Genomic DNA, 12,632 nt, shown 5'->3' on the forward strand with positions numbered 1-12,632 from the left:
GATTGATTGTGGGCAGCGCTCGTGTCGTACTACTGGCACTTGTATTGATACTGACCTGCGCAGCGCTCGTGACCTGGGAGCTTTAGTGCCACTGCAATTGCTTTATAATTAACATTGTGTGCGTAAATTAAGCTCTTGACGTCAATCTCGCCAACACTGAACACCTTCACTTCCAGATCCACATCGACCCCAAGTCCACACTCAGAGGCACCCTCCTTTACAGGCCACCAGGACCCTGCGCACAATTTAGTGAAGACATCACGGACTTCATCACTCCACACGTGCTCCCCTCCGAGGATTACATCCTTTTGGGAGACCTCAACTTTCACCTTGAAAAGAACAACGACCGCAACACCACCACCCTTCTGGACAACCTCGCTAACCTCGGACTCAAACAACTTGTCACTACCCCCACCCACATCGCAGGTCACACACTCAACCCTATCTTCACCTCCAGCAAACATGTCTCCTTCACCCAAACCACAGCTCTCCTTTGGACTGACCACAGCTGCGTCCACTTTACCTACAACAAGCCCACATCCAACAACCACCCCCAACCCTCTCTGCAAAGAAACTGGAACAAAATCACCATCGACCAGATCTCCTCATCGCTTCTTCTAAACCCCCCAGCCCACTCCGCAAACCCCAACCAAGCAGCCACCAACCTCACCCAATGGTTATCCAACAGCGCCGACACCCTAGCACCACTGAAAAAACGACAAATCAAACTAGGCAGCAAGAAGGCCTCCTGGTTCAACGATGATCTTAAGAAATCCAAGAAACTCTGTCGCTCCCTCGAGAAGGCCTGAAAAAAAGACCCAACCACCAGCACCAAGGACGCCTTCAAAAACGCCACCCGCATACACCACCAACTGATCCGGAATGCCAAGAAAGCCGCTTTCAAGGACCGACTAGATAACAACGCCCACAACAGCAAGGAATTATTCAACATCGTCAAGGAATTTACCAACCCCTCAGCCAACTCTAACGACATCACCCCCTCTCAAGCCCTCTGCGACTCCCTAGCCTCATTCTTCCACAACAAAATTGCAGACATCCACAACAGCTTCGACAACCGACCCGATGACCAACCCACCCAACCCCCTGCAGGACCCCCACCCCCCTTGAACATCCTCAATGACTGGAAGCCAATCTCCACTGAGGACACCATCCGTCTGATGAACTCTATCCACTCAGGATCCCCCACAGACCCATGCCCTCACCACATCTTTAACAAAGCAGACTCCATTATAGCACCGCACCTCCGAGACGTCATCAACTGCTCCCTCAACTCCGCAACCTTCCCGGAAAGCTGGAAACATGCCGAACTCAGCGCCCTCCTGAAGAAACCCACAGCTGACCCCACCGAACTCAAAAACTACCGCCCTATCTCACTCCTTCCATTCCCGGCCAAAGTAATCGAGAAAGCGGTCAACAACCAGCTCGCCGCATTCCTCGAAACCAAGAAATCCCTCGACTTCTCACAATCCGGCTTCCGAGCCAAGCACAGCACTGAAACCGCCCTCATCGCAGCAACAGACGACATTCGAACTCTACTGGACAATGGAGACACAGTCGCCCTCATCCTCCTCGACCTCTCCGCAGCCTTCGACACGGTCTGTCATAGCACCCTTTTACAACGCCTCAGAAACGTCGGAATCCAAGGAAAAGCACTGGAATGGATCACCTCGTTCCTCACCGGAAGAACCCAGAAAGTCCGCCTTCCACCATTCAAGTCAGAGGCCACTGAAGTCATCTGCGGCGTACCACAAGGATCTTCACTCAGCCCCACCCTCTTCAACGTATACATGAGCCCCCTCGCGGTCATCGCACGCCAACACAACCTCAACATCATCTCCTACGCCGATGACACTCAACTGATCCTATCTCTCACCAGAGACCCTAACACTGCCAAAACCAACCTGCACGAAGGAATGAAAGAAGTAGCCGACTGGATGAAGCACAGCCGTCTGAAACTGAACTCAGACAAAACAGAAGTCCGCATCCTAGGCACCTCCCCCTCCGCCTGGAATGACTCTTGGTGGCCAGAAGCCCTTGGAAAAGCACCCATCCCGACGGACCACGCACGGAACCTGGGCATCATCCTGGATTCCTCCCTCTCGATGAACAGACAAGTCAACGCCGTTTCTTTATCTTGCTTCAACATTCTTCGCATGTTCAAAAAAACATTTTGTTGGATCCCCACCGAAACTAGAAAAACGGTCACCCACGCTCTGGTCACGAGCCGACTGGACTACGGAAACACCCTCTACGCCGGCACCACCGCAAAACTCCAGAAAAAACTGCAACGCATCCAAAACGCCTCAGCCAGGCTCATATTAGACATCCCGCGTAAAGAACACATCTCTGGTCACCTGAAAAACCTCCACTGGCTCCCCGTCAATAAGAGGATTACTTTCCGGCTCCTGACCCACGCACACAAAGCACTCTACGAAATCGGACCCGAATGCCTCAACACACGACTGTCCTTCTACACCCCCTCCCGCCAGCTACGATCCTCCAACCAAGCCCTTGCCACTGTACCTCGCATCAACAAAACCACCATGGGAGGTAGATCCTTCTCCTACCTGGCAGCTAAAACCTGGAACTCACTTCCCACTCACCTTTGCCTTACTCAGAACCACCTAGCATTCAGAAAGCAACTTAAAACGTGGATATTTGACAAGTAATTCCCCACCCTTCTTCAAGCGCCTTGAGACCCTCTGGGTATGTAGCGTGCTATATAAATTTATTGACTTGACTTGACTTAAACATAAAAATCAATAAAATATGTTTTTTTTAAACAGAGAAGCATGAGAACTTTTGATAGTACATTTGCGATGACGGTTGTCTGGCTGAAGAATGTTATAAACCATTCCCTCTCCTGCAGTACATAGCAACACGTGATATGTGGCCTCAGAGGGTCCTAGAGATGGAGGGGTATCATACATGCATCTTAAACAGGAAGCTGTTCACGCACACTGGAGTGTATGCCATAATTGAACATTTAAAGGGCTTTCTGTGATTTGAAACTGTTCATGTGCACTGAGTGTACAAGGTAACAGAAGATTTGTATGGATAAAAGGTTTAGCAAGTTTTGTGTCAAGAACTATCAATTCTATTAACTATACGAAGGTGAGGATTATGCTCCTCAATCTTTGCTGCAATATTCACAGCGGCCATTAAGACAGTCAAACACAAAAACTACATTTACCATCAATTCAGTGACTAATCAGCGCATACATGTCCCTTCATCAATCAGAGGCACCAAAACTATTCCTCTCTCTTTGCTCAATTGACCAAAAGATCAACAACTTGGAACTTCACTTTCAGAAGAACGAAAAGTCACAGTAATCAAACGGAATTGTAACGATCCGGAATTCCACTATAGAGTAGAACCCTCCGGGTGGTCATGGAAGAGAAACTTGTGTCACTAAAGACAGCAACTCCAGAAGAACCACAGATCCAACCTGTTAATGGCGCAATACCCATAAGACCTGGCCACTTACTAAAGAGGCCTTTCCTGCGCTTCTGCTCAGTACATCAAAGAAGGTAACGTCCAACCCAAAACAGAACATTCAAATAACAGAGAGGGACTTCAAATGAACATATTCAAACCAGACACAATCATGGAATATAAGATTATGGGCTTGATTCATTACTTGGAGGATGGCCTGCAGTTTTGCTTAGGGAACGGAATATTCCTGACAATGTGTATTACTCTCTTCTACGGGGCTGTGCCAGCAGGACGCAGCCCTGTAACATGGAGTAATTGTTTATTGTTTGCAAAAAGAAAATCCTGAAACTAGGTTTTCTTTTTGTAAACAAAAAATATAATGCTCCTTTCGCCATGAGAGTCTTCTCCCATGGTGAGTGGAGCATTATAATGCTTTTATTGTTCCTTCTGGCATTAAGAAACAGCATAAAGTTACTGCATGTCCAGGATCTAAACTGGACGGGCATGTAACCATTTCTCCAATGGCCCTTACTCCTGAGGGCTGTTGGAGAAGTTATGCCACGGCGGAGACAAAGTAGTCACATTATGGGCACACTGAAGGCCCACCTGTATTTAAATCAAGCAGATGGACCCTCATGTTGGCGGTATGTATATTCTGTCACTGTTGAGATGGAGTATACCCAACACCAACATAATATTCAGGACCTAATTCACATCTAATGCACATGTTGACTAACGCTGGGATAATCCTCATCCTGTGCCCTTAATAGAATTGAAAATTCTTGGTGCAGGAGCTAGATCATTTTTTATTCTATGTCAGGACCGGAGGCTGAGATTACGCTTGTTTAAAGCTGGTCAACGAGCACAGATGGCACATTGGATATTGGTTTATAATAAAATGTCTTGAAAGTAAAATCAGATAACCAATCTATACAATCATTAGATCATCTAACCTGGCGCATAATAAACATGTTTCGGTGCCATTGCGCCCCTGACTGAGTGTGCCCAAATTTACTAAGGTCAACACCGTCTTCTGCCATAAAATACCCAACCCATCTGACCAGATCAGCTGATCTGATAGGACCAAATGGCTCTTGGCAATCAACAAATGGCCTTCAGCATCTTGCTTGAATCCCAATGAGCAAAGCTCATACGCTTTCAAACATTGTACAACACAAAATGTAGGCTCATTAGGAAAACCTAAATATGAAACATTTGGGAAAGGTGATATTCTGTCTAGAAATGTGGAAAGACATCCTTTCAGGTGAAAATAACTCTTAGATCTTAAGCTCTTATAACCAAAGATCCGCTACATCACATCCAGCATAAAAGCATCGTCAGTCTGAACAACAGTTGTTTCACAATCAGGAGAAAGTCTTTTCTCAACCCGTCTGCCTTTTAGTTAATTAATTCAATAGAGCTCCCCTCTAGCCTCAACTCCCCTCTACTCCTCTGGACTCACCTCTCCTCTACACCCCTGGACTCACCTCCCCTCTATACCCTTGGACTCAGCACCTCTCTACACCCCTGGACTCAGCTCCTCTCTACCCCCATGGACTCACCTCCTCTCTCCCCCCTGGACTCACCTCCTTTCCACACCCCTGGACTAACCTCCCCCCTGGACTAACCTCCCCTCCCCCCTGGACTCACCTACCCTCTGCACCCCTGGACTCGCCTCCCCTCTCCTGGACTCACCTCCCCTCTCCCCCCCTGGACTCACCTCCCCTCTACACCCCTGGACTCACCTCCCCTCTACACCCCTGGACTCACCTCCCCTCTACACCCCTGGACTCACCTCCTCTCTACATCCCTGGACTCACCTCCTCTCTACATCCCTGGACTCACCTCCCCTCTACACCCCTGGACTAACCTCCTCTCCATACCCCTGGACTAACCTCCTCTCTACACACCTGGCCTCACCTCCCCTCTACACACCTGGCCTCACCTCCCCTCTACACACCTGGACTCACCTCCCCTCTACACACCTGGACTCACCTCCTCTCTCCCCCCTGGACTCAATCCCCCTCTCTCCCCTCTGGTCTCAATCCCCCTCTCTCCCCCCTGGACTCAATCCCCCTCTCTCCCCCCTGGACTCAATCCCCCTCTCTCCCCCCTGGACTCAATCCCCCTCTCTCCCCCCTGGACTCACCTCCCCTCTACAACCCTACACTCACCTCCCCTCTCCACCCCTGGACTCACCTCCCCTCTACACACCTGGCCTCACCTCCCCTCTACACACCTGGCCTCACCTCCCCTCTACACACCTGGACTCACCATCTCTCTATACCACTGGGCACACCTCCTCTCTATACCACTGGGCACACCTCCTCTCTACACCCCTGGACTCACCTCCTCTCTACACCCCTGGACTCACCTCCTCTCTACACCCCTGGACTCACCTCCTCTCTACACCCCTGGACTCACCTCCTCTCTACACCCCTGGACTCACCTCCTCTCTACACCCCTGGACTCACCTCTCTACACCCCTGGACTCACCTCCTCTCTACACCCCTGGACTCACCTCCCCTCTTCCCCCTGGACTCACCTCCCCTTTAAACCTCTGGACTCACCTCTCTACATCCCTGGACTCACCTTGTCTCTACACCCCATGACACACCTCCCCTCTACACACCTGGTCTCACCTTCTCTCTACACCCCTGGTCTCACCTCCTCTCTGAACCCTAGACTCACCTCCCTCTACAACCCTGGTCTAACCTCCTCTCTACACCCCTGGACTAACCTCCTCCCCACACCCCTGGACTAGCCTCCTCTCCACACCCTTGGACTCACCTCCCCTTTTCCTCCTGGACTCACCTCCCCTCTACACCACTGGACTTTCCTCCCCTCTCCCTCTGGACTCACCTCCTCTCTACACCCCTGGACTCACCTCCCCTCTACACCCCTGGACTCACCACCTCTACACCCCTGGACTCACCTCTTCTCCACACGCCTGGACTCACCTCTTCTCCACACGCCTGGACTCACCTCTTCTCCACACGCCTGGACTCACCTCCCCTCTACACCCCTGGACTCACCTCCCCTCTACACCCCTGGACTCACCTCCCTCTACAACCCTGGTCTAACCTCCTCTCTACACCCCTGGACTAGCCTCCTCTCTACACCCCTGGACTAGCCTCCTCTCTACACCCCTGGACTCACCTCCCCTCTACACCCCTGGACTCACCTCCCCTCTACACCCCTGGACTCACCTCCCCTCTACACCCCTGGACTCACCTCCCCTCTACACCCCTGGACTCACCTCCCCTCTACACCCCTGGACTCACCTCCCCTCTACACCCCTGGACTCACCTCCCCTCTACACCCCTGGACTCACCTCCCCTCTACACCGCTGGACTCACCTCTTCTCCACACGCCTGGACTCACCTCTTCTCCACACGCCTGGACTCACCTCCCCTCTACACCCCTGGACTCACCTCCCCTCTACACCCCTGGACTCACCTCCCCTCTACACCCCTGGACTCACCTCCCTCTACAACCCTGGTCTAACCTCCTCTCTACACCCCTGGACTAGCCTCCTCTCCACACCCCTGGACTCACCTCCCGTTTTCCTCCTGGACTCACCTCCCCTCTACACCACTGGACTTTCCTCCCCTCTCCCACTGGACACACCTCCTCTCTACACCCCTGGACTCACCTCCTCTCTACACCCCTGGACTCACCTCCTCTCTACACCCCTGGACTCACCTCCTCTCTACACCCCTGGACTCACCTCCCCTTTAAACCTCTGGACTCACCTCTCTACATCCCTGGACTCACCTTGTTTCTACACCCCATGACGCACCTCCCCTCTACACACCTGGTCTCCTTTCTGAACCCTGGACTCACCTCCTCTCTGAACCCTGGACTCACCTCCCTCTACAACCCTGGTCTAACCTCCTCTCTACACCCCTGGACTAACCTCCTCTCCACACCCCTGGACTAGCCTCCTCTCTACACCCCTGGACCCACCTCCCCTTTTCCTCCTGGACTCCCCTCCCCTCTACACCACTGGACTTTCCTCCCCTCTCCCTCTGGACTCACCTCCTCTCTACACCCCTGGACTCACCTCCCCTCTACACCCCTGGACTCACCTCCCCTCTACACCCCTGGACTCACCTCCCCTCTACACCCCTGGACTCACCTCCCCTCTACACCCCTGGACTCACCTCTTCTCCACACGCCTGGACTCACCTCTTCTCCACACGCCTGGACTCACCTCCCCTCTACACCCCTGGACTCACCTCCCCTCTACACCCCTGGATTCACCTCCCCTCTACACCCCTGGTCTCACCTCCTCTCTGAACCCTGGACTCCCCTCCTCTCTGAACCCTGGACTCACCTCCCTCTACAACCCTGGACTAACCTCCTCTCCACACCCCTGGACTAACCTCCTCTCCACACCCCTGGACTCACCTCTTCTCCACACGCCTGGACTCACCTCTTCTCCACACGCCTGGACTCACCTCCCCTCTACACCCCTGGACTCACCTCCCATCTACACCCCTGGACTCACCTCCCCTCTACACCCCTGGACTCACCTCCCCTCTACACCCCTGGACTCACCTCCCCTCTACACCCCTGGACTCACCTCCCCTCTAAACCCCTGGACTCACCTCCCCTCTCCCCCCCTGGATTCACCTCCCCTCTACACCCCTGGACTCACCTCCCCTCTACACCCCTGGACTCACCTCCTCTCCCCCCTGGACTCACCACCTCTCCCCCTGGACTCACCACCTCTCCCCCTGGACTCACCTCCTCTCCCCCCCCCCTCCTCTCACCCTCTCCTCTCCTCCTCTCACCCTCTCTCCTGGGTTTCTTCTTCTTCACCGTTGGAAACTAATGGACAGTTTCACTTCCGGGTCACCCAGGGCAGAGTCGGCGCCAGCGGCGGAGGCTGAATTATAGCTCTAATTGTACTTTGTATACCTTTGTAACCTGCACACATGTCACTCTTTCCTCCTGTGCACTGTTTGCTCCTGTTGTATTTTGTTTGCTCACAATTGTCACTTTTGCCTCATGTAACATAATGAAGCCTACTCTCAGAAGAATATGACCCCGCCCCCTCCTCTCACTATGGCTGCTTCCGGGTCAGCAGTGGAAGAGTCCGCTTTAGTACCGGATGCTGCTAAGCTCTCCGTAGGCCTGTGAGTAGGACTGTGTCCGGGTCACAGGGGGCAGAGTCAGCACCATTTTATTTATGCAATTTTAAATAGCGCAAACTTTACTTGAAGGTGTCAGAGCGCTTTACATAGGATCCAGTTTCAAACATAAGGACTGACGGTACAAAAAGAATTTGCAAATTTTTGACTTACATAAGAACTAGTTGAAAACATACGGACTTAGGATTACATGCGTTATAAAAAGGTACAAACAGAAAAAAATTTGCAAATGTACAAGAGATAAACTCACACAAGGAGGAGATACAAATTGATAAACTCTAGGCATATACTAGTGAAATCTCTATCTACTTAGGGAGGGGATACACATGGATATACTCTAAGAGTCAGATAGGAATGGTAGAGAGTACAAAGGTCTACTGCATATACTAGTGATTAGAGTTATCTCTATATACATAGGGAAGGGATACGAATGGATATACTCTAAGAGTCACATAGGAATGGTAGAGAGTACAAAGGTCTACTGCATATACTAGTGATTAGAGTTATCTCTATATACATAGGGAAGGGATACGAATGGATATACTCTAAGAGTCACATAGGAATGGTAGAGAGTACAAAGGTCTGCTGCATATACTAGTGATTAGAGTTATCTCTATATACATAGGGAAGGGATACGAATGGATATACTCTAAGAGTCACATAGGAATGGTAGAGAGTACAAAGGTCTGCTGCATATACTAGTGATTAGAGTTATCTCTATATACATAGGGAAGGGATACACATGGATATACAGTCACAGCACCAAGGGAGGGACAGAGAAGGGAAGGGAGACAAACCAGAGAGGGAAGCAGATAGTAACGAGTAAGACAGCGAGGACTGTGTCAGAGGCATCAGGAGAGACAATAGAGAGGTCGCTAGGACAGCGGGGGGAGGTCAGAGATCGCTAAAATGGCGGAGGAGAAAGGTAGAAGAAGAAGTGAGTCATAAACAGAAAATGGCGGGGAGCACAGAGGTCCAGGTCTGAAAGTCCAGGAAGAGGGCTGCCATAGCCGGCAAGTCCGGGGGGAGAAGGCAGTGAGTGCGCAGCAACGGTTGGGTGTTTATTATGTCCTTGCTGCAGAGAGAGCGCGTGTCCCGATGGTGCTGCTCGTCCCCAGGACTCTCCAGATGTTCAGGATCAACACTGGACGCCATTTTGGAGTCAGGCGATCGTTGCCGATCGGGGGCTTCGATGCGGTGCTGGGGGCAGCAGTCGACTCTGCCGCTCGCTGGTCGCCGCCGATGCTCGGTGCGATCGCGGGGCTGTGGAGCGACGAAGTCGAGATTAGGCTCAGTTCAGAGTCTCTGTATTATTAATCTCGGGGGCGGCGCGAGGCCCTCGCCTGCATCCGGGGGAGATTCTCCTATTTCTTATTCCCTCAAGGTCCTGCAAACAATAAGCATGACAAAGGGTCCTCTTATTGACGCTCTAAAGTCCCAGACTGTCTTTGGTTCTAATTCTGTCTCTTCGGTCGAAGTCCCCTCTCCTTACCAGGCATCGCTGGTGATCCTCGTCCTCACAATCCTCGAGCTTGTGAGGAGAACAGTGTCCGGGTCACCGGGGTCAGCATAAGCACCAACAGCGAAAGCGGCATGAAGCCCCGCCCCCTCCTTCTTAGTAATGTCTGCTTCCGGGTCAGCGCCGGCAGAGTCAGCGTCAGTCTCGGGTGTTGCCGAGAACTTCTCCAGTGTTCTAACTATATTTCCACCCCCGTCATTTTGTACACCCCCCCCCCCACGTCAGAAGGGTATCGATTCATGCAGGTTCTGCCTGTGTATTCGAGCTCCCTCGTCTGGCTGCACACCCCACGAGTCTCTGCGCATGCGTGCTTCGGTTTATGGATTTTAATTAATTGTTTTACTCTCGTGACATTATTGCGGGGGGGGGGGGGGGGGGGGGGGGGGTGGGGGGGGGCAAATAACCCAATCTGGCAACACTGGCTGTGGCGGAATTTATCATTTATTTGGGGACAGTGACACTAATGTCACCGAGTGTCACCAAATAAATGACAAATGATAAATGCCGCCGGAGCGGACCTCAAATACAGCCCCCCCCCCCTCCCCCTGGAATGCAGCCCCCCCCCCGGAGTACAGCGCGGCCGCCCCCCCCCCCCCCCTGGAGTGCAGCGACCCCTGGAGTGCAGCGCGCCCCCCCCCCCCCCCTGGAGTGCAGCGACCCCTGGAGTGCAGCGCGCCCCCCCCCCCCCCCTCCTGGAGTGCAGCGCGCCCCCACCCCCCCCCTAGCGCCGCCGCCGAGAGGAGGGTTGTTGTAGCCGCGGGTGCGGTGAGGCAGGGCTCCTTGTAATGTCTTCATGTTTGATGGGGCCACAGAGGGGAACACGGGCAGAAGTCACCTTCACCAGGTGTTCACTACAATCCGAGGAGTCTCAAGAACTGAGTGTTTACAAGAGGAGGCCTGAAGTCTGTTCACACAGAGACGTCAGGCGGTGAATACAGCTGGAGCCACAGTCCTGCGTCCTGAGACCCCCGAGCTCTCAGGTCCTAATGGAAGGAGCCCCTTTGAAAGTCAGCAGTACAGTATTATATTGATATAGCTCTCGGGTCCTAATAGAAGCAGCCCCTTTGAAAGGCAGCAGGACAGTATTATATTGATATAGCTCTCGGGTCCTAATGGAAGCCGCCCCTTTGAAAGTCAGCAGTACAGTATTATATTGATATAGCTCTCGGGTCCTAATGGAAGCAGCCCCTTTGAAAGGCAGCAGTACAGTATTATATTGATATAGCTCTCGGGTCCTAATGGAAGCAGCCCCTTTGAAAGTCAGCAGTACAGTATTATATTGATATAGCTCTCGGGTCCTAATGGAAGCAGCCCCTTTGAAAGGCAGCAGGACAGTATTATATTGATATAGCTCTCGGGTCCTAATAGAAGCAGCCCCTTTGAAAGTCAGCAGGACAGTATTATATTGATATAGCTCTCGGGTCCTAATGGAAGCAGCCCCTTTGAAAGGCAGCAGTACAGTATTATATTGATATAGCTCTCGGGTCCTAATGGAAGCAGCCCCTTTGAAAGGCAGCAGTACAGTATTATATTGATATAGCTCTCGGGTCCTAATGGAAGCAGCCCCTTTGAAAGGCAGCAGTACAGTATTATATTGATATAGCTCTCCGGTCCTAATGGAAGCAGCCCCTTTGAAAGGCAGCAGTACAGTATTATATTGATATAGCTCTCCGGTCCCAATGGAAGCAGCCCCTTTGAAAGGCAGCAGTACAGTATTATATTGATATAGCTCTTCGGTCCTAATGGAAGCAGCCCCTTTGAAAGTCAGCAGTACAGTATTATATTGATATAGCTCTCGGGTCCTAATGGAAGCAGCCCCTTTGAAAGTCAGCAGTACAGTATTATATTGATATAGCTCTCGGGTCCCAATGGAAGCAGCCCCTTTGAAAGGCAGCAGTACAGTATTATATTGATATAGCTCTCGGGTCCTAATAGAAGCCGCCCCTTTGAAAGTCAGCGGTACAGTATTATATTGATATAGCTCTCGGGTCCTAATGGAAGGAGCCCCTTTGAAAGTCAGCAGTACAGTATTATATTGATATAGCTCTCGGGTCCTAATGGAAGGAGCCCCTTTGAAAGGCAGCAGTACAGTATTATATTGATTGAGCTCTCCGGTCCTTATGGAAGCAGCCCCTTTGAAAGTCAGCAGTACAGTATTATATTGATATAGCTCTCGGGTCCTAATGGAAGCAGCCCCTTTGAAAGGCAGCAGTACAGTATTATATTGATATAGCTCTCCGGTCCTAATGGAAGCAGATCCTTTGAAAGTCGACAGTACAGTATTATATTGATATAGCTCTCGGGTCCTAATGGAAGCAGCCCCTTTGAAAGGCAGCAGTACAGTATTATATTGATATAGCTCTCAGGTCCTAATGGAAGGAGCCCCTTTGAAAGGCAGCAGTACAGTATTATATTGATATAGCTCTCGGGTCCTAATAGAAGCAGCCCCTTTGAAAGTCAGCAGTACAGTATTATATTGATATAGCTCTCAGGTCCT

The sequence above is a fragment of the Lissotriton vulgaris genome, chromosome 1_2 (genome assembly GCF_964263255.1).
Source record: "Lissotriton vulgaris chromosome 1_2, aLisVul1.2, whole genome shotgun sequence".
In the NCBI taxonomy this organism is placed as follows: Eukaryota; Metazoa; Chordata; class Amphibia; order Caudata; family Salamandridae; genus Lissotriton; species Lissotriton vulgaris.